Source organism: Mauremys mutica, chromosome 5 (assembly GCF_020497125.1).
Source record: "Mauremys mutica isolate MM-2020 ecotype Southern chromosome 5, ASM2049712v1, whole genome shotgun sequence".
Classification (NCBI taxonomy): Eukaryota; Metazoa; Chordata; order Testudines; family Geoemydidae; genus Mauremys; species Mauremys mutica.
The window spans coordinates 94470860-94497478 of record NC_059076.1 but is presented as its reverse complement, the minus strand read 5'-3'; the positions used below and the strand labels follow the sequence as shown (position 1 = coordinate 94497478).

The window sequence follows — 26619 nt, the reverse complement described above, 5'->3', positions numbered from 1 at the left end:
CTGATGAAGTAAGAAAATACATATATTGGTCAAAAAATACAACCAAAAGTGGTGAGGAGGGAGGCTGTCATGGGGTTAATCACAGTAAATATTTGGCAACTGGATGGGGAGGGATAAGACACTCATCGGGTGGGTGGTCATTACAATCTTCCTTTAGCCTGCTGAGTGGCAAGATCTACCCTCTCATTACTCTTTCTTTGACACAGCCAAGAGAAACCAGTGGCCACATTCACTCCTGACAATAAGGAAAAAGAGGCAAGAGAGGGCGGAGAGAGAGCATACATGCCCCTGCATGTGCGAAAGCCCATCTAGCTATCTCAGAACTTCTTTGCCCCCACCCCAAAAAATAAATAAATAAGAAATGTGCTAGCCTTAATTAAAATGGGATGTTTTTGGTAAAATAAATTTTAAAACAAACGTTCTTAATAAGGAGATAATTAGATTTTCTGAAGTCTGGAGATTGCCACTGATCTACTCTGGAGACCTTGGTTATCCTTCCATAGCAGAAAAGGTCTTGACTGCCTCCAGCTGATTAGAAGAGGAAGGAAAGCCTACAGTTTGTGATAATTTAAAAGAATTTACTCCAGACCAGTGGTTCTCAACCTGCGGTCTGTGGGCCGCTTGCGTCCAATCAGCACAGAGCTGCAGCCCATGTGACATCCTCAGGGCCATACAGGTAGTATTGGATGCAGCCCACATAACACATTGTGGGTCACATATGTGGTCCACAATGATGACTGGGTTGAGAACCACTGCTCTAGATGGTATAATTTTGATAATCTACCTATACTGTTTCTTAATCACACCAAAAGGTCTCATCAAAATAAGCATTAGTAGCAAGGGCACAGCCAATGCTAGATATTCCTTCAGGATATTTTTTGTGACTGCATTCATGATCTCAAAATATTTACTTTCATAAAAAGCTATTATAGAATACATTTTTGTATATAATGCAGCTAAACCAAATGTTTTTGTGTCTTCCGTACAAATAATGTAATTGCAGTCTTTTTTTTGGTAAATGAGCCCACATTATGTACTGAAGTGGCATTCAAGAGGCCCCAAATCAAGATCAGGACTGTAGAATGCTAAGCAATATACAAATACATGAGAAGAAAATCCTCATTCCAAAGAGTTTACTTGCAATAGAAAACTTCAGTCATTTCTCTTTACTGGGAAAGATTTATCCTTAAATACTAGTGCTTGCCTCTTCAGTCAAAATCTCAAATATAGTTCAAAACATTCTTGGAAGGTTTATTTGAACCTTTCATTTTAAAAGACTCTGAATATTTATTTGGCTTTTGACTGACTGACTGTCCCCAGTTTTAATTCTTTCCCGTAATTCTTTTTAACCTTGTCCCTAATTTCAGCTTTAGAGAGCTGGAAGAGGAGACGTCTGCTGACAATTGTGATTACAGATTACAGTACGCCATCTGCTAAAAAAGTGCTTTATAAACGGTACTGAGCTGTAACAACGTTCTCAATCAAGCCTCACCTGTGTAAAATCTAGATGTTTGTGCTGATAAAGCAATGTTTTCTATGTGTAGTCGGATTTATCAACACTGTGATGATTTTACATTTTTAGCAGGAACTGCAGCTACATTCAGGATGCTAGACCTACTGAAAGTAATATGCACATTTCCCACTCAGGAATTTAAGGGGGAAATTTTAGTTTCATTTATCCTAGATTAATACTCATTACTAGAATAAAGATGTATGTGGTCTTAAAAAAAATGTAATCTTACTACTCAGAGAAATTGAGCTTAAATATATTTGGTGATCAAAGAAATGTGTTACTAATTAATATAGTGAAAAACTAAAACAATGTCAAGTTCATAAACTACAGTTAATAGTTTCCTCAATCTCCCCATTTTACTTCTACCAGCAGTATAATGTTCATAACCAAATCACCAATTTTATTATGACATTCTATTTTTAGCGGTTTTTTTATATTATGGTATCACTCATAGCATACTAGATGCTGTTCACACAGTCCCTGTCCTAAAAATTTACATCCTATAATATCATACAAAAGAATTTACACTACAACCCCTGTTGCAACCTTTAACTTCAAATAAGTATTATCATTACAAATCACAGATTATGGTTTAAATAGTAATTAATCCATTTGGAAAAAATACACTAGATGTATTTATTCAGGATCTTTTAAAAAGGTATGTGTTTTTGTTCTGCTTAAGAAAAAAGTATATTCAGAGCTGGAAAAAGTAGAGTGTAACACAAGAATACCAGTGTTTCCCTTTGCCTATGAGTAGGTGGCAAAGGGGATATTAAGAAGTGTATTCCATCTACAGTAAACAGCTAAACCTGAATGATAATATTTATTCTTTAATAAGTTTTAGTGAAATAACAGGACAGCCAGTAGAAAACCAAGATATTACGCTAATGGATGAAATAGCCAGAAGTGAGAATACCTAAAGTTCTTCCACATGGCCTATTGGGGACGCTGATCTGTGGAGCAGCTTCATTAGAAGATACAAAAGGAAGATGGTCACTAGTTCTCCAGTTATGAAGCAAACCTTTACATTAACAGTAGGTGAGGAAGGAGAAATTAAAGGAAAAGAAGTGAAGGAAATATTAGGCTAAAACTAAGTAAATACGTTGGGATCAGGAAGCTTCTTAGCATAAACCATTCTGGAAAGTTTCAGAGAAAAGGAATCTTTCAGCTTATGAAAACTGACAGAAAAAAAAATCCATGTTTCATTATGACATGAAACCAACAAAGCCTCATTGATTACTAATTTTAAGATATATAGGAGAAAGCAGGAGCATAAACATTTTTGCCATAAAGAAAACTACTTTAGATGAAGAACAGTAACAAAAGTTGTATATGTGCAATGTATATCTCCCCTATACAAAAAGTTTCAGAGTCTGACCTCTGCTGGTCAATTAAGCACAGTGCTTAAAAGACTAGGCACAAAACAAAACAAAAAACCCTGGATCTTTGGGTCAGGAAACGGATTATTTTGAGATTGCATTTACAAAAGGATGTTATAGGACTTCAAACAAAATTCTTAGTTACTTTCAGTGCCTCACTTCATTTAGCACCTAAATGAAATTTCTCATAGATCAAACAGATTATAAGTAAGGCTAAGATTTAGTCACAGGTATTTTTGATAAAAGTCATGGACAGGTCACAGGCAACAAATAAAAACTCACAGCCCATGACCTTTACCAAAAATACCTGTGACTAAATCTCTACTTCTGAGGCCCCACTGCTCCAAGGAGCCCCTGCTGGGGGGGGGAGGAGCCTGCTCCATTGCTGAGGATTGACTGCCCCCCAGCAGCTGCTCTTAGGGACCGCTCTCCAGACGGCCTCCGGGTGTCCCTGGGGCCACTGCTGCTCAGGCAGTCCCCAGGGCACCCCCAGGACAGGCGCTCCCCAGAGCCAACCACAGCGGCCACTGTTCCAGTGGTCCCTGGAGCCAGCTGCCCGGGACCACCCGAGCAGCGGCTGGTGCAGCTAGCCCCGGGGACCGCCAGAGCAGCAGCTGGTGCAGCTGTCCATGGTGTGCCTGAGCACCTTGCCCTGGGGGGTGGGCCTGAAAGATTCTCCATGAAAGAATCGCAGCCTTAATTATAAGTGTTGAAATAATTTACATTACAAAACAGGCAATTTGAAATTGTGACGCAACATGTGCTAGTTCAGTGGTTTTCAACCTTTTTCATTTGTGGACCTCTTCAAAAAAATTTTTATGGAGGTGTGGACTTCTTTAGAAATCTTAGACCTAGTCTGTGGACCCCTAGGGGTCCATGGACCATGGGTTGAAAATCACTGTTCAAGCTGAACAAACACAAAGATTGAGTTCTATTCCTGATTGCCACAGGCCCTGTGTAAGCCTCAGCAAGACAAGTAATTTCTCTATACCTCAGTTTTAACTCATCTGGGAGATAAGGTAAAATATAAACATGAGACGTATGAAACAAAAAAGTATGCTAAACCAAAACTTCCTTTAAAAAAAAAAAACACCACTTACAAAGCAAGAACATTTTGGAGTTGGTTAGTTTCTTTACACAGAATATCTTCTGAGCTGAATCTCAAAAGCAAACTTTTTTTTAAAGCTTGTTCCTTCCCTAATACACTTTAACCAGTGCCTAACCAGCCAGGGGAGTGAGGGACAAGGACCAGTTGTAATTGAGGTGCTACTACAGGGGGTTCAATGTAGTACCAGGTAGTCCAGTTTAGAACTTTTAAAAATATTATACCTGGGTTAGGGACCCAGGGCTCAACTCTCCACTGACTTGCACCTTCTGTAGAAATTTATACCTGTGCTAAGTGAATATAGAAACAAATGTTACTATTCTGAACAAGAAGCCTCTTGTGCACACCTTGCACAGGTGTAAGAGACTACATGAAGTTCAAGGCTGTAGAAAAAATAAAATGTGGCGAGGCTACTTATCTGGAACATGTTATACACATTTATAGGACTCTATACATTAACTGCAACAACCATTTTATTAAATTACTAATTCACAGTAGAATTATACATAAAACTGCAAAATTATGGCATGTAAAAGGTTGGGGTTTGAAAAATATATGTATTGAGAACACACAATAGCAATTTTTTTCTTTAACTACAGATATTTGTCTTACAGAGTTAGTCTTCACCAGTGGCACATGTAAACTTGTTGGCAAATAATGTAAGCTCTGCAAACCGAAGTCAAGAGTGCAGAGAACTCATACCAGGGCCGCCCAGAGGATTCAGGGGGCCTGGGGCAAAGCAATTTCAGAGGCCCCTTCATAAAAAAAAGTTGCAATACTATAGAATGCTATATTCTCGTGGGGACCCCTGCGGGGCCTGAGGCAAATTGCCCCACTTGCCCCCCCCCACCCCCCGGGCAGCCTTGGGAAAAATAAACATTTAAAAACCTTCGGCATCTCGGCACAAACCCAGTTTTGAGAAAACTTCTTTTCAAGTCACCTTTACAAGGTATCACTGGTTCTCATCATCAGCTAGTGCTAAAAGGCACTAAAGCTCATTAAAAGGGTTGGACAAATATTTTCCATCAAAACTTTTTTTGGATCGAAAACTAGGGGGTTTTAAAAAGCAGAAAAAAAATCACGGACAGTGTCTGCTTTCTTTCAAAATTTGTTATGGTTTTTTTAATTGAAAAGCTGAAATTAGTCTGCCAAAGCCTGAACATAGTTTGGGGTTTCAGAATGTGTGGCCAAATATTTGCTGCTTGCTGTGTTTGATTGTTTAAAGAAACAATAAAAAAATTCTGCTTAAAAAAAATCCAAAACTTCAGAACCACCTCAGCTTGTGACCAAACGCCTGAGCCAATCCAGTCAGAGATTTTTCCAGGTTTCTGATACTCTGCTGGCTTCCTTGACTCATATCTGTCTCCATAACTTTGGGTTCGTTTAGCTCATAACATAAGAACAGCCATACTGGGTCAGACCAAAGGTCCATCCAGCCCAGTATCCTGTCTACCGACAGTGGCCAATGCCAAGTGCCCCAGAGGGAGTGAACCTAACAGGTAATGATCAAGTGATCTCTCTCCTACCATCCAACATCACCCTCTGACAAACAGAGGCTAGGAACACCATTCCTTACCCATCCTGGCTAATAGCCATTAATGGACTTAACCTCCATACATTTATCTGTTTCCTAGAGACTGGCTCCCTGGGGTCCCTCACAAACTGGAGACAGTTACTGTGGGTTTGTCTTTAGTATAGATTATGTATATACTCCATGAACTGAGCATTTGTGCTTGTTCCAGAATCTGGGATGAGTTTATGTTGTGAAAACTGAAATGCTCAAAATAGCACATGCATGTGAATGGACACAGGGTGCTAAAATTAAATTAGCCCAGGGATTCTCAAACTGGGGGTCAGGACCCCTCAGGGGGTCACGAGGTTATTACTGGGGGGTCACAAGATGTCAGCCTCCACCTCAAACCCGGCTTTGCCTCCAGCATTTATAATAGTGTTAAATATATTAAAAAGTGTTTTTAATGTATAGGGGGGGGAGTCACACTCAGAAGTTTGCTATGTGAAAGGGGTCACCAGTACAAAAAAGTTTGAGAAACACTGAATTAACTCCTCTGGAGCCTCAGGGAATCCAGGGGAGGGGGGGGGGTCTCCCTTGGTAGGGTTGGGAAGGAGGTAGGTAGTGTAGAATATTGCTATTCTCATGTGATCCCTCCCCCATGGAAAAGATAACAGCTTGGCTCTTTGTGTTAAATAGCTGTCTGCAAGCCTCAAACTGCTGAATGAGCTTTAGGGTAGGGAAGGCTGTGCCTCCCCAAACAGCCTGGTGCTGCCCCCTATCTGACCCCCATCCACTTCCTGCACCCCAACTGCCCCCCTCAGAATCCCCAACCCATCTTGCTCCTTATCCCCTCACCGCCCCCCCGAGACCTCCCAACCACCACCCTGGGACCCCACCCCCCCACCAACCCCCTCTGTTCCCTGACTTCCCCAACCCCTATCCACCCCCACCCCCCGCTGAGTCCTGACAGACCCCCGGAATGTCCATGATCCAACCCCCCGTTCCCTGTCCCCTGAACACCCCCCCCCCAGAACCTCTGCCCACTCCCTGTGCCCTGACTGTCCCCGGGACTCCCTTCCCCTTATCCAATCCCCCTGACCCCTGCCATGCTGCTTACTCCCGCCCCTCCCCTTTCCTGGAGCCTCAGCACGTCCCGTCCAGGAGCGGCCCTGGCCCCTAGACAGCGCTGCAGCAGCATGACTCCGGCGGGACCAGAGCTCGCAGCCCCGCCCCCTTACCACGTGGCTCCGAGCAGAGAGGAGCTCAGGCTCCGCCCCCTTACCATGCGGCTCTGAGCAGGGAGGAGCTCAGGCCCCGCCCCCTTACCATGCGACTCTGAGCAGGGAGGAGCTCAGGCCCCGCCCAAACCAGGCTGCTTTAGCTCTGTCCAGGGCCACTCCTGAACACGGCGCACTGAGGCACCGGGGGATGGGGGAAGGCGGAGGCGGGGCCAGGGCCAGAGCATTCGCATGGGGGCCCCTGCAGGACCCGGGGGAAATTGCCCCACTTGCCCCCCACCCCTGGGTGGCCCTGACTCATACATTCAAATTTTAATTTTATAATAATTCAAAAGTAATCCAGACAACCTTAACATAAGTCCTATGGAGTTCTAAACAATTTTTCAGCAGAAAAGAATTTGTTCAAAGGAATTTGTTATAATAAAATCTTTCCAATTCCACAAGCATGAGATATTGCTGGAATCCTGATTACATGATTCAGCAAACAAACAACACTGTATTGTCATTAAAAATTCAAAATGTCTTACCTTACCCACCTTGTCTCTCTAAATGGTCCAATAAAAGATATTACCTAAACAACTTCTGTAAGTGAGAGAGACAAGCACAACTAAGATTTTTTTTGGTTTGATGCACTGGCTTTCTGGATTGCAAAAACAACCACCACCACCACAAAGCCACAACTAAGCCACTGGAAATTTATAGGTATAGGTATGAAAAAGATGGATCCACCACATAAATTAGAATCTGTATTAGCCCCTGATATAGCCCTGAGATACAGTGAAAAGAATGGATACTTATCTTACTGTAGTTGTGGTTCTTAGAGTGTCCACATGGATTCCACCAGAGGTGCATGTGCCACACATAAAATCAAATTATTCTGGCCATCAGTATTTGTTGGGGCCATGTCTGTGCCTTTGATGTCCTTATGCCCCCACCAGGGAGCATTAAAGGCAGAGTGGGCCAAACCAGTCAGATAGATCCTTTGCAAATACAGAATCCCAGAGAATTAGGACTAGTAGCAGCAAAGAAGGACAGGTAGTGAAACCCATGTGGAAAACACATCTCAAATAACCACAGTTACTGTAAGGTAAATTCTTTCTTTCAGTGATTGTCCATAACGATTCCATGGATTTCCTTCATCTAAATAGGAGACTGAGACCTCCACCTATTTTCAGGATCAGAAAGCACCTGGAATAAAAACTTTTACCTCCAATTCCCTTGGCACCACTTGTATAGCCTTCCACCTCCAGGAGTGAGTAAACCTCTGATTTCAGAAGGTTCTCTTGAGAGGGGTCCCTAAGAGGGATGGAGGGCAGGTTGGAAAGAGGGAAGAATTCAAATTGCAGAGAATAACCCCTTTGAACTATTTCCAGAATCCATTTGTCTGGGGTGATGATAATTCAGGCACTGAACAAGTGGCAAAGTGTTTCCAAAAAAAAGGAGGGATTCAAAGTTGGTCCGAAGCACTTCAGCCACACATCAAAACTTGAGGTCTAAGGCAGAAGACAAAGAAGATGTTTGTTTGCCTTTTATTATGGGTTTAAAGTTCTTCATCCATTGTTGCTGGTACTGGCATCACTGTGAGAAATATGAAGATGAGGACAAGTACTGTTATCTATACTATCTAAAACCAGACACCCAAGGCCTTCTTGGGAGTTGGTAGACCCCCTAGGGATCTGTCTGTTCACCTGGTGGTCATATTTTCCCACCCTAGGACTTCTTCATTTCTCACACTAAATAAGTAATCACCCCTGAAAGGCACCACACCTGCATCCTAGTTTCTGGTAGAAGACCAGATGATCTGGGCCATATGTGCTGTGTCAAGGTTATAGCTGATGGTACTGCATCAGAGGAGTCAAAATGATAATCTCAGACTACGCTTGGCCACTAAACAGTCCTTCTGCTATCAGAACCCTGGTTAACTTCCTTTGGTCATCAGTGAAGGCCACAGCAAATATAGCCATTTTCTCCCATAAATGGTACTAATACCTGGACATTACAGACTGTTAGAGTTACTGATGCTTAGTGATACAGAAGAGAAACCTCCTGCTGCCCAAAGTATGCACCTTATGCCTTCCTTGTCACAGGCAGCGAACTTGGCCTCTTTTTTAACTCAATACTGCTACCAGCTAACTGGGAGCATGGGAAGTTTGGAAGAATTAAAATCCTTCATGAGGCAGCCAGTACAGTTTGTCTTGACAATTTCTTTTGACATAGACCGGCTGGATGCAGGAGTAGCACAAGCTGTCTTTGCACATTGTAACAGCACTTCCAAAGGAGGAAGGGTCATAATGTTTGTAGAAGAACCCACAATATCAGATGAGGTGAGTGATTTCTTCCACTGGAACAGAAGGCATTTTTAAAGTCTATGTCATTCTGTCCTCAAGCTCATAGAACTTAAACTGATGGGGAAAATGCAGAGGCAACTCTCACATTGTTGTCAGGAGAGTAGAGGTGGAATAAGCCTTTCAGCTGTATAAATCTAGTCTCTAATTCCTTATCCCTGCAACAGGCTTTAGGACAGGATTGATGAGACTCATTAGTAGTTATAGCGGCAAAGAGTTCTGTGGCACCTTATAGACTAACAAACGTATTGGAGCATGAGCTTTCGTGTGTGAATGCATGCATCCGACGAAGTGGGTATTCACCCACGAAAGCTCAGACTAACAAACGTATTAGAGCATATAAGGTGCCACAGAACTCTTTGCCGCTTTTACAGATCCAGACTAACACAGCTACCCCTCTGATAATTAGTAATTATGACCACCAAGGAATCAGGCACAGGATGGATTTAAAAAAAAAAAGTGTCAAAATCTTGTTGAGCAACACAATTTCACCTATCCATTCACTTGGCCATAGGACGTATAGAGGCTGAGGTCTGCCAGAGAGTTTTTGCTAGCTCCAGTAAGGATTCATTGATAAAAATGGCAACTCTTCAAGGAGGGTGTGGGGATTCTTTTGCACAAGCTCTGCCTGAATTACTAGAGAAGTAGCTACTCTCCTCATGAGATCCTGAAAATTTCTGAAATCCTCTGGAGGAGGTCAACATCTGGTGAAGATGAAGAAAGATGGAGAATATCTAAGGGTTCCTCTATTAATTCTCCTCTCCTCCATGGGGTCCAGCACAGCAGGTGGAAGGATGATAGCAGGATCCTGAGCAGAGGTTTCCTGCATTGGATGAGACTTCCTCTAGAGAGTGACCATGATGGAGATTCAGGGTCACTCAGAGTACACCAAGACCAGTAAGATCAGGGGATTCTACATAGTCTGAGCAATCTATGGCAGGAGACACCATTCTAGAGCTTCCCTATAGGAAAACCATTTCTGGCCTTTAGGTTTCCTAGTTGTAGAAGCCATGTAAGGTGTTCTAAAAGATCTCAAAAGGTGAAACAAGTTCATCCCTTTCAGAGTCTGAAGAAGAAATACAAGTCTCTTCAGAATAGGGAGGAGCAGTCCCCCAGTGGGGATGTAGGTGGTCTAGGTACAGAAGACACATTGGGCTTCAAGGAAAGAGAAGACTGGGGTGGCTGGAACCCATACAAGTGACTGGTGCCAGATTAATAGGTCAAAGAAACAATTCTGAAATGGAACTGACAGCACCAATGTCCCCGAGTGCATCAACAGTGCCCAGATGCATCAGTGAAGCAGAGAACACTAGTGTTGGTTGCAGCAAAGGAGAGTCCATTACTGACAAGGAGCCCTGCGAGAGGAGGGGCACCACAGGTATACATAACAATGCCAACAGTGCAGAGGCTGACTGAATCAGATGAGAGGAGGAAGAAGGACCCAGTACAGGTGAAGACACCAGTCTGAACAGCCCTGAATGAACCAGAGTTGATGGTGCTGTCTCAGATGAGACCAGCAGTACTAGAGGACTTACCAGAAGACTTCCAGGGAGAAAACATATACTTCGTGCTCATGTCAGCACAGAATACCTGGAGTCCAATCACCAAGGCTGACAGTGAAGCGTGACATTTGTCACCAAACTTGTGCTTCAAATCAAAAGCAGTTAGAGGGGCGCTCCTCGTTGTTTCTAAGTCCCTTGCCTCACAGTTGAAGCTCAGCTCCAATGCAGGACACATCACCTCTTTCATGAGGTGAACTTTAAGACAAAAATCTCTCTGTTTTCTAGTCCTAGTGAGGCAGGAGTTATAGGTAGGGCATTTGTCCCTTACTACAAGAAATCAAACAGCTCTTCTTCCTATCTGTGATGGCAAGAGCAGCCCTGCACATAGCACACTGCTTAACTCTTGGAGGATTTTAATATGGAAAAACTCCCAAGTAACTACTAAACTGTAACTAACTAAGCAAACTACTAACAGCTAAAAGCTAAAAGATGCTGGCTAATCGAAGCAAATGCTACAGGGAGCTTCAACTCTAGACACAAGAGGTGGGAAGGAACTGAGAGTGAAGGGTAGGACACGCCCCTTTCATGCCCCCATGTGAGAGCACAAGGAGAGTAGGGGCACCTGCACTGCCTAGTAGTACCACTGGCAAAAGTCTCTGACGTGAGTGGATTGGGAGCTCATACACCTGCAGTGGAATATATATGTGCACAATCACCCAAAGGAGAACTAACCTAAATGTTTGCTGTTGCCATTTTAAGTGATTTTCTTTCAGTCAGTAAATGTGTGTTACCAGTTTTTGCTCCTCAAGAATATATAGAATCAAATAGACATGTGCCGCCTATGAAAAGACAAATATCTAAAGACAGATCTATTTCTTACCTAAATATTTGGGTATTTCATACCACAGCTAGCCTATTCTGCTTTTTATTAACATGTATATTTCTTTAATCAGTATGCCCCAGTGTTCCCATATACTTTTGTGTCCATAGTTATTTTCAAACATGGTTTTAGTGCTCAAAACAGAAAATTTGGTGCGCCATCAGTTCACTGCCTGCATAATTTGTTTGTGTTGCCAACACAGTGTTGCAGCACTGTCATATTATAGAAAATCTGATATCCTGAACTCTAAGCAAATCCTTTGATGGGGTACTACATTATCCAATCCATTCTACCATTGATTTTCTTTCATTGGTGCAGTTAGTAGCAAAACAAGTTAGAGATCTCAGATTTGGCAGTTTATTAAAGACTAACATTTAGCCACCACAGCAACATGCTTCTTAGCTCTGTACAGTGATCTTTGTGCACATGTTTGTAGAAGGCTTCTACCCATATATGACATGTCAGAGATTTATCATCTTGGTATCTATGTGGCTTCAAAAAGAATGGGATCTGAAACTTTCATTCCCATGCTAGAAGTGCTAAAGGAGGAGTACAACAGAGGTACCCATGCCTGAGAGAATTTTTGGATACAATTCTGTTAAAAATATGTTTATTTAGTCTAGAGAAGATAAGACTGGAGGGTGACATGATAACAGTCTGCAAGTACCTAAAAGGTTGTTAGAGGAGGTTGATAAATTGTTCTCCTTATCGACTGAGAACAAGACAAGGTTTAAATTGCAGCAAGGGAGATTTAGGTTGGCTATTGCGGGGGGGGGGGGGAAGAGGAGGAAGAGAACCTTCCAAACTGGAAGGGTAACTAAATACTAGAATAAGTGATCATTGCAAGTTTTTAAGAACAGATAAGACAAAACATCTGTCAGGGATGGTCTAGAATCTAGTTAATAAATAGTTCTGTCCCAGTACATAGGACTGAACTAGATGACCTATCAAGGTCCTTTCTAGTACTACATTTCTATGATTCTAAACAAGAGGTAGCAAGTTCCAATCATCATATTCTGTACCTCTGAATTCGCTACTCTGACAATGAGTCAGTAATCCAGCAAGTAGCAGGTTTGAGAGGGAAGACACAAGGGTCAAAACATCACCACCAGACCAGGAATGAAGACCAGTGTCCAAAGCAAGTTTGGGGAGTAAAGTACACTGGGGCATTATTTACTATCAGTACCAACAATACAGATTAGAATGAATTCAATATGGCTGTATACTTCTCTTTAAAAAAAACAAAAATTGCACTGCAATATAACGTACTGTAGTATCAGAGTAGGCAATGGGATCCAGTTCTGAGCATGATTTTCTGACATCATAGGATGTTTAAGTCATTGAAGATTGAAAATGTAGGTTACTCACCTGTAACTAGAAGTTCTTTGAGGTGTGTGGTTCCTATCTGTATTCCACAAATGAGATACGTATGTGCAGCATGAGTATGAGTCCAGTTTTTTTAGCAGGCAATGTCCATTGGTCTGCATGTGTGCTGTGGCTCTATTCATGCTCCAAACTGAGGAGATAAAGGACAGTGTGGATCAACACCTCTCCAGTTTCTATTCTTACCACAAATCCAGTTGATACACAGCAGAAGGGACAGAGGGTGGGTAGCTGAATATGGATATGGATCACACATCTTAAAGAACCTCCAGTGACAGGTAAGAAACCTCCATTTCTTTTTAGAGCGATGGTTCCAAAGTGTGTTCTACATATGGGAGATTACCAAGCAGTGGTCAAAACAGTAGGTGGGTGTGAGGACATAAGGGATAGCTGATTGTAATACTGCTGTCTCCACAGCTGTATCTGCAATACAAGATTGAACCAAGGTATAATGTCTTGTGAAGGTGTGCATGGAGCTCCAAGTAGCTGCCCTACAAATTTCTAGTAGAGGTACATGTCTCAGAGATGCAGCAAAGGTTGCTTGTGCTCTTGTGGAAAGAGCTCTCATGCCCACCAGCAAGTAGGGCAGGGGGAAAGAGAGGGATGCACAGATGGGAGCTAGGTGACAGCAAAGGATAATACAACCAGATACTTATTTTCAAAGTCTGGTCCGATATAGCTTGACCCCTTGATCTCACTGCTGTAGAAACAAATATATGGAGGTGTCTTTGTAACAAATTCTGTTCTTTGTAGGTAAGAGGTCAGTTCTCTTTAGACATCCAGAGAATGAACTCTCCTCTCTTCATCTGAGGCATGAGGTCTAGGCAAATATATCACCAAGTGCCTGCTTGATGAGACTGATGTGGGCTTCCCTCGCTCCCCCCATACATCTGATTGTGGACTCATCGTCTTCTCCATCAGATATTTTCTAAATCTCAGTTCCTGACAGCCAAGTGCAGAACTCGTGGGGGAGATGTGAGCCTAACCCAGGCAGTAGAGGGAGAACTGATGTTCATCACTCACAGAAAAACAGTGAGGCAGGAAACAGTTTTTGAATCCAGAAACCCTAAGCAGAATACCAGCTTTCTTGGAGGTGAGGTAGATGGACCTATTTACATTATACTTAAAAAAAAAAAATACTAAAAACCAAAATTATTTACAATATGTTTACAGAAGTGACATAGTAGAAGAGGAGCTGAGGACACCAAAGATTCCAACTGAGACCATACAGTAATAAGAAGGAACTGGAAAGGCATCAAGCTGCACAGGGCCGGCTCCAGACCCCAGCGCGCCAAGCGTGCGCTTGGGGCGGCATTTTGCCAGGAGGGTGGCAGGCGGCTCCGGTGGACCTCCCGCAGAAGTGCCTGCGGAGGGGCCGCTGGTCCCGCGGCTTCGGTGGAGCATCCGCAGGCATTCCTGCGGGAGGTCCACCAGAGCCGCGGAACCAGCGGACCCTCCGCAGGCATGTCTGCAAGAGGTCCCCCGGAGCCGCGGGACCGGCGACCGCCAGAGCGCACTGCACGAGCCGCCGCCCTACTTGGGGCGGCGGAATTCCTAGAGCCGCCCCTGAAGCTGCACCCTCCTTTATAACCTCAGTTTAGAGCACAAAGATATAAGGCACATGCACAACCAATGGAGACTGCTTGCTAAGAAAATTCCAGACTCATGAGTGTGGTGCACATGCATATCCCATGTGTGGGATACACACAGGTACCAGCACTGGAAGAAGAATCCTCTGTTTCTGTGGATAAATACTATAGCAGAGGCAACAGAACTGCAAAATTTCCCAATCGTGGTCCATCAACATGCCTCAATCCTGTTCTCAAAGGCCACCAGTAAAAGCCACATGCTGTAATTCTGATAGACTGTTATTAAATGTTAATGAATTACAACATCCTAAAAGGAAGATTTAGAACTTGCTTAGATACTGATTTAGTTATATTAATGCAACCCCCTTCTGTAGAAAACTATTTTGGTTTAAGAGTGCCTTATGAGTAACAATAAGGATGCCTTGTGACGTGTCAGTAGCAGTAAGGAATCAACTTGAGCTAAAATTGGTATAAGGCACTCTTCCAAAAACAGGTGTCTACACAAGAGGGTTGCACTGATTTAGTTAAACTAGTACCCTTGTGTAAATGAGAAAAGTAATGAGAGATGGGGTAGTCCCTTTCAATGCTGTATCTACACCAATTCCCTAATGCCAAGTAACAGCCAATATCTGAAGTATTAGTTGAAGCTCTTGTATAAAGTTACACGTACAAGAGCACAGGGACATGAGTAGGGAAAAGTATTCAGACAATCCATCTAAAAGTATCTTTTGTTCCATAATGTGATAATTTTTTAATATGGTCTTACCACTTGGAAGGCATTGTTGATCAACAATGTAAATTGTTAGTGCACCACACTTAAGATGGATCCATCAAGACATTTCTTTCCACGAGTCCAACTTGTGCTTTGAGGATGGGAAAGTAGATACAAAGATGCGTACAGCTACGAGTCACCTGGTATACAGCTGAACAAGGGTAAAGGCTCCAGGTACAGTACAAAGAAATGAAGTTTAAATGTCTGAAAAGAAAAAGAGGGGAAGAGGGGAAAATAGCTTAGTCAATTCTCATAGCAGTTTGCAATTAAGAGACAGTTAATCACTGAAAGTGGCAAACAACATCCAGAATTTTTCACAAAGAACCTTAAAACACAACTTTTTAAAAATGAAAAGCCACAATAAAATATAGATCTTAGATTTCAGAATTAGTAATCTTTATTCAGAAATGAGTTAGTAAATTCTCTTTCCTAGAACAGAAAATTAGACACTGATCTTTCCAGATCCCAACTGTTTAAAAGGATCAGATCTCACAGTCAGATTCTGTTTCATATTTTATGGAAATGTGTACATACATGAGGCAAAAGGCATACTTTTTTATATTAAGAGAGTTTACCTATTGAGTTTTATATATATTTAAACTTGATCAGTTTTTCTGTTTCAATCACATGTATATGAGCTCTCACTAGTGAGAGAAATTCCATTCAGAAATATTTATACTGTCTCTGTGGAGCCAAATCACTTTATAAGAAAGACAAATTCACCATTTTAACGCAGCTGTGCCTCCTTAATGAGGCACCACAAAAATCATGAGCTTCCCGTACTGTGGAAATTTGCTTGTAAGTTACACTCATGTTGCAACTTGCCTACACTGCAGGGTTTGCTTTTTTTGTTCTCCTTCCATACTACCAAACTATAGCAAACACTTTAATATTTAGGAGAATTATTAATTTTACCCTGGAGGCAGATCAAGCAATTTTAACTACTTTCAACAATTCAAGTCTGAACATGCAACAGCAGTCTACATCTCCCCTTCATTTAGTTCTGATAAGCAGAATTTCTTTTGCTCATTGTATGAAAGACTCCAGGCATATAAACAGAGCTATACTCAAAGAACCATTTTATCAGACTTCTGATGCAACAAGCATTTACTGGTTTCCTCTTAGAAGTGAACAATGGGAAATCAGTTTGCCAGGGGAAAACACACTCCCAATGACACATGATCTTACTTTAAAAAAAATACACAATTGATTCTACTTCCTAATTAAAGTTTTCCAGGAGCACAAGATAAAATCTAGTTAAGATGTACAGAATTTTAAAAAAATTAAAGAGCAAGCTACATCCAGAAGAGTTTGGTTTTAAAAAGTTTGGGAGCAGGCTGCCCAGAGGAAATCTAAGATTTTGCAACATTAGAAGCAAGTTATATAAACTAAGATACAATGTAATGCTTTAAACAAAACAAGTCGTTACTAGTACAGATTCTTAAAAAAAAAAAAAAAGATTTTGACCATCCTTATAAAACATTAAGTGACACTATCTTAAATCTTACTCCTGTCCAATTTTTACCTAATATTGCACCTAAGGTTGTTCTATTTTATCTGAAAAAGCAGTTACAAGTTTCCGCATTTTTCAGTTTGTTTACTTTGTACATGTGACAGCACTTTTAATGTAGAATTAGCTTCACTGTTTTCCTTGCAGTCAGAACCAGATCCTAAAGGCACTGAAACCCACTGGAAAATTCTACTCCAGTGGCAGCAGGAACAGATCCTTACATTTTGTCTATATTTCAAAATTGCACTGGTTTAACTTAAATTGTTTGTTTTTTAAAAGAGTCAGTTAAACTGGTGCAAAGCTGAGTGACACTTATCTCACCGGGGAGTACATTTTTTTCTATTTCGTTTAAGTTGATATGGAACAGATTTAGGCCAAACTCCCCACCCGCACCCACCCACACTTAAAATAGAAATAAGAGGGTCCACAAAGGGGTTTTCAATAGTTTAAATTCACATGTTAGGTGGCTCTAAGGTGATCAGATAGCAAGTGTGAAAAATCTGGATGGGGAGATGTAGAGTGATAAGCACCTACATAAGACAAAACCCCAAATATTGGAACTGTCGGTATAAAATTTGGGCATCTGGTCACCTTAGGTGACTTGTCAAGCAGGTCATCTTTTTTACATGGACAAGCCCTAAATTCCCACTATTTGTGAGTTTCTTCTGTACAGCATAAACAAAGTTCCATTCAAGATTTATCCAGACAGATGTACTCCTGGACTACACCCAGAATAAAAGTTAGTGAGAGTCAAAGAGGAGGCACTCTTGGTTGGGAGCTCCAAATGTTGAACAACCTAGTGGAGGAAATAAGATTAAACCTAATACTGACTTTTTTCAGAGCATTTTACAAGACTTGTCCTAAGAAAGCCTTCCTGCAATAATAGATACTAAGTTCACTCAAGTATTAGGAATTGTGCTTGTGGTATTGACTGTCCCATGGACAAACTGCAGTCTATTACAGTTTCTGGGAGGGTGCAAAATGAGAGCAGGGGGAAGGGAAAGAAGTATAATACAGGCTGCATCAAGAAAATGCAGGCAACAATCCAGAGCCAGTTTAGTGGTGAACACTGATTCAATGGTTAAATAAAAGTGACTCACTAGGAATCAACATATCTTGCCTGAACGTGTGACTGACTTATGCAAGTCCATGCAAGAGCAGCCTCTCTTTATAGTGTTCACTAAAGTATCTTCCCATTATAGAGCTTAATCCTGCTCTCTTTGCAGTCAACAGTGAAACTCCACTTAACTTCAATGGAGCAGGAACAAACCCACAAAATAATTTTGCAGAAATTTCTCACACTATAAGTTGGAATGCAAGGTAGAAGGGTCAAAAGGAGGTTTGGTGCCAGAATTTGTACCAAAGTAATTCAAAGATATAACAGTGTACATATTTTGCAGTTCTCTTCAACCCAGTGAGGAAAAAGGAGATCCAGCATGACAAAATCCCCACCACCACCACCCATCATCTTCACAACTGCCAACCCCAGAAGCTTCAGTCTGTTCATTAAGTTTGGGGGACTATGTAAGATTCATAAAATGTGAACATGAAGTTAGCAAAATTCAGCCACATAAGACCCCACAGACTACACTAGTTTCACCTCCACTTAGGTCATTATGGAGAGAGAGTTTATCTTTTGACATTTTAACTGTTAAAAGGATGCTCAGTGAATTTTGCACATCTTTCATAAGTGCACAACAGACAGATTTTGACTCTCACCTGCCCTGGAAACTTTGCCAAAGCCACCTGAAAACATCTGGAGCAGTTTTTGAGGGCGAGGAGGGAAACTTAAGGTCTTCACCTTTCAAGGAATCTTCTGACTTTTGCGGGAGGGAGGGGGTTAAGATGAGAAGTGTTGAGTGATATAGTTTGATCTAGGAACTTATTTTAGTCATCTTTTTTGTGCGGAAATAGAATTTAGAGGTCCCCTCTCTAGACACTACAAGCCCATAGGAAGACAGTCCCTGGACTAAAGAGCTTACAATCTAAAACAGACAAGACAGAAAAAGGAAGTATTGTTGTTACAATTTTTCAGATGAGGAATTGGGGCAAAGAGCTTAAAATAACCTGTGCAAGGAAGAGGTGAGAATTGAAACTAGAGCGGAGGTACTATTTGTTATTTTTCCATGCAACACCTAGCATGACAGGGCCTTTATTCTTGACCAGGGTTCTTAGATGATACAAATTGTACTTGTCTATTCACAGAAATAATAGTATTTTAAGCCCCAGACCAGTGCCTTCGCCACAAGACTTTCCTTCCTCAATAAGAAACAGTGGTACTGAGTGTTTTAGGAAGGCTAGATTCTTAAGCCGGAAGTTACTGAAACATAGAGGCCTGGAGGGTTATCAAACCCATAGGGGAACATCTGGGAACTAATAAGCAGAACCAGCCAGGGCCACACAAAGGTAGCATAGGGCAATACTGAACCTAGAGCTCTTTAGGAATAATGGGTAAGGTTTACTTTTGCTAGGATTCTATTTATTAAGAAACCAGAAAGCAAGGCCCCAAACCTGCAAGTGGATCTGCACAAGACAGAAGCCTAAGTGTAAGTCCACATAGGAGCTGGAAAGTGAAATTTTCAGCTCAGTGAGACTTACCTGCTCTAGCTCTGATTGAGCTTGCCTGCTGAAAGTAGAAGGGCAGCTGAGGTGTTACAGGCTTGCAGCCCCAAGTATAATCCTGTCCGAGATCCTAGGTATGTACTCAGAGGCCTATCCTGTACACCACTCATGCCTCCATGGCTACACTATTTTTAGCATGCTAGCTCAATCACAGCTAAGTCTTTCTGTGGACTGTCTCAGGGCATTAAGCCTTGAGGGTTTAACTGCCACTATACAATTAGGAGTTTCATTCTTCCCAACAGAAGGGATGTAGGTAAATCACGGACTGAAAAGAATAATGAGGTTAAAAAAGCTAATGCGGTCTTGGGATGCATTAGGCGAGGTATTTCTAGTAGAGATAAGGAGGTGCTAGTCCCGTTATATAAGGCGTTGGTGAGACCTCATTTGGAGTATTGTGTGCAGTTTTGGTCTCCCATGTTTAAGGAGGATGAATTCAAACTGGAACGGGTACAAAGAAGGGCCACTAGAATGATCCGAGGAATGGAAAGCCTGTCGTATGAAAGGAGACTTGAAGAGCTCGGTTTGTTTTCCTTAACCAAAAGAAGGATAAGAGGAGATATGATTGCACTCTTTAAATATATCAGAGGGATAAATACCAGGGAAGGAGAGGAATTATTTCAGCTCAGTGCTAATGTGGACACGAGGACAAATGGATATAAATTGTCAGTCAGGAAATTTAGGCTTGAAATTAGACCAAGATTTCTAACCATCAGAGGAGTACAATTCTGGAACAGCCTACCGAGGGAAACAGTGGGGGCGAAGGACCTCCATGACTTTAAGATTAAGCTAGATAAGTTTATGGAGGGGATGGTATGATAGGATAACGGGTTTACTCAATAGGTCAATAACATGCCACAATGGTAATTAGTACAAAGGGTCAATAATAGGATATTGTTAGCCTTTTTCCAGAGGGTCTGGCTGGAGAGTCTTGCCCGTATGCTCGGGGTTCAGCTGATCGCCATATTTGGGGTCGGGAAGGAATTTTCCTCCAGGGTAGATTGGCAGTGGCCCTGGAGGTTTTTCGCCTTCCTCCGAAGCATGGGGCAGGGGTCGCTTGCTGGTGGATTATCTGCTACTAGAAGTCTTTAAATCATGATTTGGAGCATTCAACAGCAGAGTCAAGGGAGAGAATTATTTCAGGAGTGGGTGGATCGGCTTATGTGGCCTGCATCTTGCAGGAGGTCAGACTAGATGATCATAATGGTCCCTTCTGATCTTGAATTCTATGATTCTATGAATGACTCAACATTCCCACCCCCACAAATCAAAAGGATGGTGATGCAAGGTCAGAGTTAAGACTGTTCAGGGGATCCTTCTTCCCAAAATGTGAGGGCTGGTTTGTTTGTTAAACTAAAGATGCAAATATGACTCAAGAGGAAAAAAATTAACACATTACGTCCAGCTGAACTTTCATCACCTGGAAATAATGATTTTCTTAATATTTCCTGTGAAAAGGTGTTACTATACATTAGGGACACCAAAACAGAGAATCACTGATCCTCTCTCCCCCCTGCAAGCAGCATTACCTACTACTCTTTGGGGAATTCTGCACCGAAAAAAAAATTAAAAATTCTGCACACCAAATTTTAAAATTCTGCATATTTTTTGTCAAAATAACACAATATAATCACTCGAATTTCAATTATATTGGTAATGTATTTCAAAATACCTGTCAGCAAGTATGTCTGTAACAATACAGACAACAAAAAAGATTCAGGAAGCGTTGCTTTGCTGGGGCTTCACCCGACAGCCCAAGCCATGTGCAAAGCTGAAATCTGTCATTTCCAAAATTCTATGGGAAAAAGTAAAATTCTTCACGGATCATTAATTCTGCACAAATTCTGCATTGTGCAGTAGCATAGAATTCCCATAGGAGTAACCTACTTGGTAGACTAATGCACTACATCTAGGTTTCAGTCAGCACTCTCTCATACTAGTGTTCTGAACACTATACCACTGTCTAAAAACATACAGCAGTTGTGCGTAACCCGGAATTAAAATGCCAGCAACCACCAGGTCTACAATAGCATTCCTACCATTGGAGCTCTACTGCTAAGAATTTTAAGAAATAAGTAAGATGTCTAGTGTACTTAAGGCCTAGTACCACCACTGCTGCTAGAACCCATGAAGTTGCACCATCAAGAGAGCAATAGCAGAAGAACTTCAGAAAATTCCAGCTGTAGACACAGTTCTAGAGTCTAAACTCAAGCTTTTAGTCCATTAGGAATATAGATGTGCTTATAGAAAATTAAGGAGTTAATCAGCATGCAAGTTGTGTATTAAAAGAAGTTATGAAACAACTTAAGAGGATTGAAGATATACCATATATACTCGTTCATTAGCCCGTTTGTTTATAAGCCGACCCCCCAAGATGATTAGGTAAAAATACCAAAAACTGTATGATGCTTTCATAAGCTGACTGTATATTTCAGGGGTCGGCAAACTTTGGCTCCTGGCCCATTAGGGTAAGCCTCTAGCGAGCCTGGACGTTTTGTTTTCCTGGAGCATTCACAGGCATGGAGCCCCTCAGCTCCCAGTGGCATGCAGTTTGCGTGCTACTTCCTGCAGCTCCCATTGGTTGGGAACAGCAAACCGCGGCCACAGGGAGCTGAGGGGCTCCATGCCTGCAGACGCTCCAGGTAAACAAAATGACAATGTATTAGATATTCAACTCAATGATTCCATAGAGTTTAAAATCATCAAATTTTGGTGTAGACCCATTTATAAGCTGACCCGTGCTCTTTGATGCGTCACTTTGATGCGTCACAAATATTTGGCTTATGAACAAGTATATATAGTATATTCAGGATTTTAAACCAATACCGCATCATCCAGGAACTTGAGAAGTGGAAAATTAATTTTTAAAAGTTACATTTGACAACTTCCTACTTTTAAGAGACTGACTCAAGTACACAATGTTTGCATAAAAGGATATATTATGTCCAGGCAATGCAGATTTCAATTTTACAACTTCACATTCTTTTATCTCTGAAACAATCCTGGAGTTACTGAAAGTATTCTCATTGAAGTTAGTAGGATAAGACATTTCAACATCTTTAACGGTTTTCTGAATAAGAATGCCAGTGTCCATAAAGCTACTGGTATAAAGCAAAAAAAAAAAAAAAAAAAAAAACCAATAAGACATGTGCACTTCTTTTATCCTCATCCTCCTTTTGAAGATTCTAGATTGTGTAACTGATAAGTCAAAAGACAACAAAATACATTTCCATTTAATGTCCAAAAAATGACTAGGTCATCTGCCATCTAGAATGTTAGCCTTGAATAAATAGGAAGAGATATTTAATGGAAAATGTTATCAATTTTTTTCAGCTAGTAACACAACCAGTAGGAACCAACAGAAATCTATACATAGGCATGTCCCTAGATGTAAAAAATACTAATTTAATATCAAAACACTGCGAGATGCAACCAAAACCACAAGCCTAGTCCTGCTCACAGTGAAGTCAACAGGAGTTTTTTGTTTTTAAATCCAGTTTCAAACCCTATACATAAAAACACAATAACTGTTGACAAGAAAATATACTTTGCCATTCTAGCCTGGAGTACATCAATAGACAAACTTCCTCCAAGTGCAGTAGTTCCAGAGAGCAAATACTATAATTAAGGTACTTTGAGAACTTTGCATGAGAGATACTATATAGAGGCAAAATATTATTTTCAGTGAGGGAAAAAATCTGAGCATAGTTCACATTGCAGAAAACACAAAATCTTAGCATTGGACTGAAAAATATCAGTATATATTGCAGTGGCACCTGCAGGCCTCAGTCATAATCAGGGCTCCACTGTGTTAGGTGCTGTACAAATAGGCAGGAAGACATGATCCTTAAAATGAGGAGTTTTTACAGTTTATTGTGCCATTTTCTACTTGGACTCCATGTTCACAATCTTGGGTCAAATTGTAATATGCTGATTTACTGGTTCATTTTAACAGAATTCCAGAAAATAAGTTATTTTGCATTCTAAAAAGCACAGAAGTAGTAGTTTGCTGAGAAGCTGTTTGAAATTCTCTGAATTTTCATACACCACTGTTGAAGGCAAGGTAAGAAGTCTTATTCTAAATCATTCATTCCTCCCCCTTGACACACACACACACACCCCTTCTCATCACAAATCCACATTAGCCTCCACTGTATTCTAACAAAGGCACTGCAAAAATTATAAACATGTTTCAGAGTGTTTAGCCAGATCAGAAAAATGTCAGCAAAGAGTTTTGATTAATAAAAATTTAGAGACCCTCATGTTCATTTAGACTTGAAACAGGTGAAGATTTAAAAAATCTTAAATGACACAAACTTTGGTAACATTTTATAATGATAACAAAAAAAGTCTATAGAACTAACAACCACAAAATCCTTGTAAGATTGCTACAAATATTTACTTATGACTGCAAAGCAGATGCTAACGGAAGAAAAATCAAGTGCAAAACTGCACAAAAAAGTTATCAGCCTCCAACACACAATATGCAATGATGTAAAGTCTCCTTTGAAGATAGAGTGAATAGTGAATTTTGCCTTAAAGTGCTTCAGTGTGCTTTTGAGTACAGTAATTTACACTTCTCAATTGATACTAATACAACCAATGCCAGTTTGATGGCCTGTTTAGATATCTGAAATAGTTAGCTGTTTATTGCAAGTACAGAAGTAAGGATAAGCTATAGTTTGCTTGGCTATAATCCTGAACTGATGGAAGGAGAGAGGGAACTGATAGTACTCTGGCTTAACATACAAGGTAGAAACCCAATTATACTAAAGAATGTTTTCTAAAAAGTAAGTTCATCAGTATCACAGCTAGCATAGATCACAGTTCTGATCTCAGTTATACTCAAAATGAAAACTGCAGCATATCCTATACCTGACAGCAGCAGAGGTCAGGTTTGCGGAAATGCTATGCATCAATGCATTTAGCAACATCCCAAAATGTTCAACTACAGACAGTAAAGAATTGATAGTTTTTCCTGAATTTTAGGACAGTATGTGTAGTCCTGTTTTCCTTTTCCAATTCACAGGTCAAATTATTTATTTGTCCTACTTAATTATTCTTTGGTAGTTTTAATTAGTGTTTTCAATTTTTTTTAACAATATTTTTATTTTACTGGATAATTTTGTGTCAGACTGTCCAGAGCTAGACTGTGTGAGCAGACCATGCATAAGCTTTTCCTCCTTCTACAGACCTGCTTTTAATTACAGTCCTTACCTGCAAATCCCCATGATGCCCACTTCTGGGCCTTTTCTAAGCAGAGACTGTCAATGCTACCAAATGCCGTAACATAATAGGCATGCAGCAATTCTCCAAAAAGGCTCATTTTTTGGAGTTTAAAGTACCCATTCTACACACACATATGTACTTTGAAAGTTTATTTTATGTACCTTTAGATAAGGTATGATGTGGAGCTGTAAGCCTGTAGGTACCCAAAATGAGGAAGTGTCATTTTTTGCAGTTCCAGAAACAGTGCAACATGACTAGGACTACAGGTTAAGTTAATTGCAACACCTTAATTTGGTGTTTATTGGCCAAAGCTACCAAAGGACAATGTATTAAAGAGATCTGTATTGGTTTTGCATGGGCAAGTTTGTTTGTTTTTTTCAGAAATAATTAAGCTGTTTAACATGCGGCAACATTTTGCAATACACTAATAAGAATATGCAATGCAAAAACTTTTCAGAATTGTCACACTATCTCACTATAATAGCTTTGATATTTTCAACTGAAATTTCCTGGCCATACCAGACTCATCCTGAAGGCGGTGCACCAATAATAGTAGATTGCATGCTCATAGTTTGTACTGCATAATGGGTAGATATAAATGTATGGGAATTCCTAACGTAATGCTTCACCATTTGTAAGATTTTGTACATATAATGTAGTATTTAGTATGCCTGATAGAAGGTTTTAATTTGCAGTTACCCATGCATGCAGCACGAGCCTCTGAAATATTGAAGAAAATAGCTTTTTAGTTCAGTGACACCTATGCACAGGCTAGTATTAGCGTTACAGATGACAATAAACAAAATCTCATATTGGACTTCAAAGTGTTCACTAAATAGAAATGGCAATTTTGATACTACAATAGAGTTAGTTCAGCACAAATCTGTACACTTGCACAAAATGAAAGATGGTGATGGCAGTAATGCTAACAATACATGCTGCAAGTTTTACCTCTACAGCTAAGTTACAGTATATGAAGACATGGAGGATACTGGCCCCTGGAAGCTTACATTAACAAGAAAGACTCTTCAAACTTTGAAAAAAATGTGCTGTCTAAAGAAGAAATCAAAAGAATGGAAAAAAAAAAAGTCAAAAACCACCAGTGCTGGACAGAATTCTGTGATGCTGCTAAACCAGGAGAGATTAATTGTATTGCCAGTTCCTGGATGAGTTTTCTAGTTTAGATGATGTGTCACCATTACTCTGTCATAGGGTTGCTTTCAGAAATACACAAGCATGTCAGAGTAGTACTTGTGACACTGGCAGACGAGGTGTCTGCTCATGCCAAATCCCCAGGCCAATTCACTTGTGTATTAGGACAGAAACCTCCCGTGGAGCAGAAGGGCAAAAGCTCGCTAGATCAAAAGGATTGTTAAATGTATGAGTGTATTTGGTGTTTCAACTTCATGAACACTAGTGGGATGTAACTTGCATTGTTTTCACTTATCTTTATGCTGTTATAATGTAGTAACATACATTTACATTGTGTATAGCCCTGTAACTAGATAACCTATCAAATTAAAAAAGAAGCTTTGTTGAATGCAAATGCAGAACTTTAACAGAAAAGTGCTCATTTCAAAGCAAGTGATCATTATGCGTGATGATCCGAAGTCAAAATGCATTCCTCACTCTCCATCAACAAAGGAAAAGCCTACGTGAGTAGTGACTGTCAGCTTGTTTTCTGTGAGGAGCAGTTGTAAGTATGGATTCAAGGAAAGATCCTGCATCTCCGGATTGTTTGGACTCTTACAGGGAAGTGTACCAGATGCAAAGTGGAGATCCCCAGACAGGGCCAGCTCCAGGCACCAGCTAAAGAAGCAGGTGCTTGGAGCGGCCAATACCAAGGGGCGGCATTCAGGCCGCTACTGGGGTGGCAAGTTAGGGTCTTCGGCGGCAATTCGGCAGAGGGTCCTTCAGTCCCTCTCTGAGCGAAGGACCCGCCACCGAATTGCCGCCAAAGAGTGGAGCGGCACGATCGTTTTTTGGGGTTTTTTTAAACCTGCTTTAAACCTCTCATTTCCTTTTCTTAGCTAATAAACTTT

The 26619-nt window shown here is 40.9% G+C and overlaps 1 protein-coding gene across 1 annotated transcript in view; it reads right to left on the bottom strand.

The window, feature by feature from the left end:
• The window catches only part of FRYL (FRY like transcription coactivator), a 351277-nt gene that overhangs the window by 311903 nt on the left and 12755 nt on the right, over positions 1 to 26619 (bottom strand). Inside the window, exons 3-4 of the mRNA XM_045018794.1 lie at positions 15214 to 15423; positions 12844 to 12991 (exon numbers count right to left, since the gene is read on the bottom strand). The gene's annotated coding sequence lies outside the window, so the exon portion shown is untranslated. The remainder of the gene's footprint in view (positions 1 to 12843; positions 12992 to 15213; positions 15424 to 26619) is intronic.